We start from the raw sequence: 7,864 nt of genomic DNA on the forward strand, positions 1-7,864 counted from the left end.
AATAACTATAAGAATTTATTTTTATTTAATATTTTGATTTTATTAGTTTTTTTAGTATTAACTTTTAGAAGAATGAATTTGTTTATRTTTTATTTATTTTTTGAAAGAAGTTTAATTCCGACTTTATTTTTGATTTTGGGTTGGGGGTATCAACCAGAGCGTCTTCAAGCGGGTGTTTATTTATTGTTTTATACTTTGTTAGTTTCTTTACCTATACTGGTTGGGATTTTTTATTTATACAATAATTTAAATACGATAAATTTTTATTTATTAAGTAATTATATATTTAATTATGATTTGTTATATTTATCTTTAATTTTAGCCTTTTTAGTTAAGATGCGCATGTTTTTAGTTCATCTAAGGCTTCCTAAGGCTCATGTTGAAGCTCCTGTTTCAGGATCAATGATTTTGGCCGGGATTATATTGAAGTTAGGGGGGTACGGGTTGTTGCGTGTTTTTTCTTTTTTGCAGTTAATAGGTGTTAAGTATAACTATGTGTGGGTTAGAATTAGACTGTTTGGAGGAGTTTTAATTAGTTTAGTTTGTTTGCGCCAGACTGATTTAAAGGCTTTAATTGCTTATTCATCCGTTGCCCATATAGGAATTGTTTTAGGGGGTTTAATAACTTTAACATACTGAGGTCTTTGTGGTTCTTACACTTTGATAATTGCTCATGGGCTGTGTTCGTCAGGATTATTTTGTTTAGCAAATATTACGTATGAGCGATTAGGGAGTCGGAGATTACTAATTAATAAGGGYTTATTGAATTTTATGCCTTCTACAACTTTGTGATGATTTTTGCTAAGAGCTTGTAATATAGCTGCCCCCCCGTCTTTAAATCTGTTAGGGGAAATTTCTTTGTTGAATAGAATTGTAAGCTGGTCTTGAGTAACTATGATTTCTTTGTCTTTATTATCTTTTTTTAGAGCTGCTTATACTTTATATTTATATGCTTATAGCCAGCATGGTAAGATTTTTTCAGGTGTTTATTCATTCAGAGGAGGTAGGATTCGTGAATTTTATTTATTATTTCTTCATTGATTTCCTTTAAATTTGTTAATTTTAAAGAGAGATATTTGTTTATTTTGGCTTTAGATCTAAATAGTTTATTTAAAATATTGATTTGTGGTGTCAATGAAATGAGGTTGTCATTTTAGATCGTGAAATATTTGTCAATTTTTAGAATTAGATTTTTAATTTTAATTATCATTAGAATTAGTTTTTTTACTTCTAGTTTAGTGTTTTTATTGAATGATTAGTCTTTATTTTTAGAGTGAGAAGTTGTCAGTTTAAATTCAACTAGAATTGTAATAACTTTTTTGTTTGATTGAATGAGACTGTTGTTTATATATTTTGTTCTGTTAATTGCTTCTTTAGTAATTTATTATAGAAAGGAGTATATGAGAGGGGATATAAATATTAATCGGTTTATTATATTGGTTTTAATATTTGTGTTGTCTATAATATTATTGATCATTAGTCCTAATTTAATTAGCATTTTATTGGGATGAGATGGATTGGGGTTAGTTTCTTACTGTTTAGTAATTTATTTTCAAAATATTAAGTCTTATAATGCTGGTATGTTAACTGCTTTATCTAACCGGATTGGAGATGTGGCCTTTTTATTGGCAATTGCTTGAATATTAAATTATGGGAGTTGAAATTATATTTCTTATTTAGAAAGCATGAAAAATAGAGTTGAAATAGGGGTTATTGGTGCATTAATTGTATTGGCTGCTATAACTAAGAGTGCCCAGATTCCATTTTCTTCTTGATTACCGGCTGCTATAGCGGCTCCTACGCCTGTTTCGGCTTTAGTTCATTCTTCTACGTTGGTGACCGCTGGAGTTTATTTGATAATTCGATTTAACATTTTATTGAGAGGTAGATGACTGGGGGATTTATTACTATTGTTGTCTGGGTTAACAATATTTATAGCAGGGTTAGGAGCTAATTTTGAGTTTGATTTAAAGAAGATTATTGCTCTTTCAACATTAAGTCAATTAGGCTTAATAATGAGAATTTTATCTATAGGATTTTATAAACTTGCTTTTTTTCATTTATTGACGCATGCTTTATTTAAAGCTTTACTATTTATGTGTGCTGGTGCTATTATTCACAATATAAATAATTCTCAGGATATTCGTTTAATAGGGGGGTTAGGTGCTTATATACCTTTGACTTCAGGGTGTTTTAATGTAGCTAATTTAGCATTGTGTGGGATACCTTTTTTGGCGGGGTTTTATTCTAAGGATTTAATTTTAGAAGTCGGTTCTTTGAGTTATATTAACATATTCTCTTTTTTTCTCTATTTCTTTTCTACAGGGTTGACTGTTTGCTATTCTTTTCGGTTAGTATATTATTCTATAACCGGGAAATTAAACTGTGGTTCTCTTAATATATTGAGAGATGAGGGTTGGATTATGTTACGAGGTATAAGTGGCTTGTTAGTTATGAGAATTGTGGGAGGTAGTATAAGTTACTTAAAACTACTAACTTTATTCGTTTGTTTGGTAGGAGGATTGTCTGGGTATCTAATTTCTAATGTTTCTTTATTTTATTTTAATAGGTCTCTGCATAATTATCTGGTGAGATATTTTTCTGGTTCTATATGATTTATACCTTATATCTCAACTTACGGTATTATTAATTATCCTTTAATATTAGGATTAACAGTATGCAAGTCTTTTGATCAGGGGTGATCTGAATTTTTAGGGGGTCAAAATTTATACCGTGAATTAGTTAGGTATTCTCAGCATGTGTCTGTTATACACAATAATAATTTGAAAATTAATCTTTTATTGTTTGTTTTATGAATTATTTTCTTGTTTTTCTTTTTAAATTTTTATTCAAGTAGCTTAAGATAGAGCGTGACACTGAAGATGTCGGGGTAATTGTTAAATTTTTGGATGTAGTGTATTGTATTTTGTAATTTATAAAAAAGAAAATTTTATTTTTACAGTGAAAATGTAATGTTTTTGTTAAACTATATAAATAGAAGTATAAATGGAGTTTAACCATTAAAAGATAAAAGTTGGCAGCTTTTTCTTGAACGTCGTTGTTAACGCCGCCCCCGCCCAATTTCTTTTGCCACGTCTGTATCGACAGAGCAATCTTCTCTTTCTACTTTTTCGAAGTTTTTTCGAACTTTCATTAGCGCGCAACTAAAGACTTACTAAAAGAAGTTGCGCGCGCTCTCTCCTTTTGCGACAGCTCAGCTATACAGACGTGGTAAGTGTGTGTCCAATTTATTTATTAAAATTNCATATAGGAATTGTTTTAGGGGGTTTAATAACTTTAACATACTGAGGTCTTTGTGGTTCTTACACTTTGATAATTGCTCATGGGCTGTGTTCGTCAGAATTATTTTGCTAATGCGGGTCAAGTGCTCCAATGTTTCCCAGGTGTCCTGCTCTAGGTATTTCCTAAAGTCTTCTTTATCTGTCAGCCCATTTTGCGTGGGTGCATCGCTATCAGGTCTCCATCATGCTCTTACAGTTTCTTGTATCGAGTGCCAATAGGAATGCTGTGTATTTCCGATTTACCGTTTTGCACATGACTTTTGCAGTTTTTCACGCTAGTAGCTCGTTACATCGGGTTTTGATTTTCTTCACCATGCCTTTGTTGAGGTTTTCGTATAGACAATGAATTGATTTTCTAATGCTAATAACGTTTTTAGATATTAGCCGTACACCATTTTAGGAAATCTCGTCATATTCGTATTTCATTGCCCTTAACGCCTTTGTGGCCTGGCATCCGGTAGAAGTTAAGTTGCTTACTTCTTTCAAAATTTTCCACAGCTTTCCAAGATACTTCTGGCCGATATGCAATACGACAGGCCAATTAGTCAGCTTTCGCAATAGCAAAGATCTCAGCCTGAAATGTACTGTAGTAACCCGGCAACTTAGATGCTTGCCTTATGCCTAGCTCTGGGTCGTTTATTTCCACACCAACTCCGTCATTATTTTTCGAGAGCGTAGCTAAAATATCTTAACTAGTCATAACTTTTTATGTCTACTTTTAACCTTCTTTCCAGTTGAAAAATGAAGTCATCTAGTCGGTGTCTGCCCAAACCCCCATTACTCACCGAGCTATGCCCGAAAATTCTATGTGTAAATCCTTCTGCAGTCAGTAGTCGTCCCAGCAATTTTGCTGTGTTTTCAGTCAAGAGCCACTGGAGGAGTTGTTCTTAAAACCCTGTTGTCCACAGCGCAGCGAGCCTCTGAGCCCTATCCACTAACTTCTGGTAGGTAGCCCTTTCTTCCACGTTGTGCTTCCACTACAGTTTACTGCCCAAGTCCTTGAGGAGAGTAGTTTTCCATTTATAGAAGGGAAACTCCATAGAGAAAGTTTGTGCTTTCTTGGGAACACCAGCACGTCCATTTTCTCCGAGTTTAACTCAGACTCGCTTGCGATGCCCAGTTCGGGATTTTATTGAGAAGGGTCGATAGACACCTTCCGTTATTAAGATGGCAATATCGTCCGCATATGCCACTATCTCACGGGCTTTACCTTCCGGGTTTCGTAGCAGTTSATAGAAGCTAAGAAAACATTCCACCTTGCGGAGTACTTCTACAAATTTCCTTTCTCATTTTAGTGTCCATCCATTCTGTTCTTATCCGTCTATAGGTCAAAAGTGTTGTTAAGCAGGATCAACAACTATTGACTGGATACTGTTAAGAAAAGATTCCGCAAGACATTGTTAAAYGCTCCAGAAATGTCCAAGAATACTTCAAGACCGTATTCCTTATATTCAAGAGTCCTTGCGATATTAAATACCAGTGTATGGAGTACATTCTCTACTGATCTGCCCCTTCGTATGTACGTGTTGCGTGTTCTGGCAATTACTCGAACACTCTCCGGTACTCTTGCGAATCAGCCCGGGCTAGACGGGGATTTTATATAGTAGTTTCTTAAGTCTCGACACCTCCTGGATCATTTCAAATCCACTATAAAAGTTTTTCCAGAATTCACGCTTTGTCCTTCTTGTAGTTCCTTGTGAGATCTCTAAATTCGTTCCAACAGTCCTCGCTTCCTGCTAGCTGGGCCAAGTCTAACCATTCCCGAACTTTGCGTCTGTAATACCCAAGGTTCCTGTTTCACTCCGGAAGCTTCATTCTGTACTGAGTCGCAGCGTAGGGCATGCGTAGTGAACAAATACAGCTGTTCACTCACATTTGTTAATACAGTCACGCCCTTCTCAAGCTCTTCATGTTAGTTGTACATGCAAGGTCTACGTCTCCTGCTTAATAGTATCTGTCTGTAGAGATTCCAGTTTTTATTTCCGGAAATTTTTCCTAACTTCATTTCTGATCTTTCCTTCCGAAATAATGTAATAGAAAATGTATCTATATTCAGAGAACGACGGTGTGCTCAGTACTCTCCACTTTTCTACCAGTGCGTCTCTACTTGTCTTTACAGTTATATCTACAATGTTTCTGGAAGTTCCTCACTTCGATTATCTACCACTAGACTATTTTGTGAAATCAATGCACGTGAATAGAAATACACCTCGATGATTGATATCTGGCTGCTTCAAACTGAGTAATGGGCATTAGCATCAGGGCCTTCCGCCAACGCCATCTTCTTTCTGTTAGATGTAGCCACCAACCTCCACCTTTACCTAATGTAGCACAAGTTAAGAAGCCATATAGGACGTAGCTTAGGCCTACATTTTCGTTGGTGGATTTCGCTAAGCTTAACACCCTCCAGTCGCTGGTTGGCACGTCCGGATTCTACCTTTGTAGCATGTTTTGGGTCCCCACGCGGAGTATGGTTACCTTCGCTTTGGAAACCAAGGAATTCTGCCGTAGCCTGTTACCTCCAGCTTCACTCCCCCCACAGGTTTGGAAGGGTTTTGACCGCTACCCTTGCCCATGTTAGGGTCGGGTCGTCATTGCGTTTTAAGGTCTTGACGCCGTTAAGCCATCCTACTCCATGAAATTACGGCAAGGGTGCGCTCGGTTTAGTGTCCATTCCCGAGGAGAAGGCTTCCAATAGCTTAATTTCCAATATTTTCCACCGTTGATGTGACACTTGTCCCAGAGGGTTGCTATTCAATGCGATTAGCATACGTTAGATCTGAGACATTACACAACTTACGAGTAGCGAATTGTGGCCGGCCGTTCTTTACCTCAGCCGATTGTTTCAACTCTTTTCCTTCAGGTCGAACTTGCCGCCTTGTATCTCGCTTTTGCCTTCAATCCCTCCTTTCTTGACTTCTTGCGGGGCCCTCTCTTGTTAAAAGAGTTGTTCGTTTCTTTGTCATTCTACTGTGCGAGTTTTTGAATCGGGGGTCCCTACCTTTAACGTTTTATACCTACCCCTCATTAACAATGGCCGTTATATTACCCATTCACGTATTTCTTAGGATGCATACAGCCAACACAAGAAAATGATTGGAAGATACGTCACTAGAAGCCGTCTGCCTTCAATCTTCAAGCCAGCTTGAGATCATGATACGCTAAGCTGCGACACCCATTGCCCAGTTGGCACCCGAGCGGAGGATATTGAAAATAGATTTTTTTCCGACCTAATAACAAGTAAAGAATTAAAAATTTTTCATTAGATGAAAAATTAATTATTGTTAAAAATGCTTATAATCCATTAATTGATGAGACTTGTAAATCAATTATTACTATTAAATAAAACCATCAATGGAAATATTATGAACATGGAATACGAATATTTTAAAAACTTTAAAGAGAAGCTAGTATTAGACCAATTAGATAGAGAAACCCAAATAAATTGTAAAAAAATTTCTCATTTCAATTTTCACGACCAAGTAACATACGGTTGTAATATATTATATTTATTAAAATTCAGTAATACTAACAATTTCAATAGTAATAATGGATAATAGATATATCAAAATAAATAAAAAATTTAGGCGAATTGTAATCTAAAAATGGGAATAATTACATATCATATAGGGTGGCGCAAAAATTATCCTCCTATCAGAAGATGCTACAAATTTTGCAAATAACCTCTAATATCAGTCCCGTTTTGACATTTGTGCATTAAACACATGCGAAATCACGTAAATAAACAAAGGTACGCTAAACTGCGTACCGCAACCGATATGCTGAAGGATGAATTTCCCGGGTGTTTAATCTCCCGTTTTGGCGATTTCCACTGGTCAGCAAGATCACCTGATTTGGCTGCKCTAGACTTCGTTTTGTGGGGCTTTTTAAAGTCGCGTGTTTACGTCAACAAGCCTTAGACTCTTGCAGCTATTACAGACAATATCCGTCACGCATGTGAGGACCTATCGCCGGAAGTTCTGGAAAAATTAGCCATAAACGTGGCTCAAATGACAATCAACTGTGCCGGTGTCCATTTACATAACATCATATTCTTGAGTTTTTTAAAAAAGGTTTTAATTTTCGAAAAAACGTCGGAAGGTAATTTTTTTATGAATAGCCCAACATTCTTTTTCTCTATTCTTCTATATAGGCGTAGACACTGCTTACGCGGTTCTTTTCGCTACGTGGCGCCAATTGGATATTCCAAGCGAAGCCAGGTCCTTCTCCCCTTGGTCCTTCCAACGGAGTGGATGCCTTCCGCTTCCTCTGCTTAACCCGGCGGGTACTACATCGCATACTTTCAGAGCTGGAAGAGCTCTGCAGCTCGAAATATTTTCTCCAGCAGCAGATTGAAGAAGACGCACGATAGGGAGTCGCATTGTCTGACACTTCAGTTGTTATCGAACGGCTCGGAGACGTCCTTCCCGATCCTGACGGAGCTGTTGTTGTTGCTCAACGTCAGTTTACACAGCCGTATTAGTTTTACGGGGATACCAAATTCAGACATCGACTTTCCGTGCTGTCGAAAGCAGCTTTGAAATCGACGAAGAGGTGGTGTG

The sequence above is a fragment of the Bactrocera latifrons genome, unplaced genomic scaffold, assembly GCF_001853355.1.
Source record: "Bactrocera latifrons isolate USDA-ARS-PBARC rearing strain unplaced genomic scaffold, ASM185335v1 scaffold_1108, whole genome shotgun sequence".
Taxonomy (NCBI): Eukaryota; Metazoa; Arthropoda; class Insecta; order Diptera; family Tephritidae; genus Bactrocera; species Bactrocera latifrons.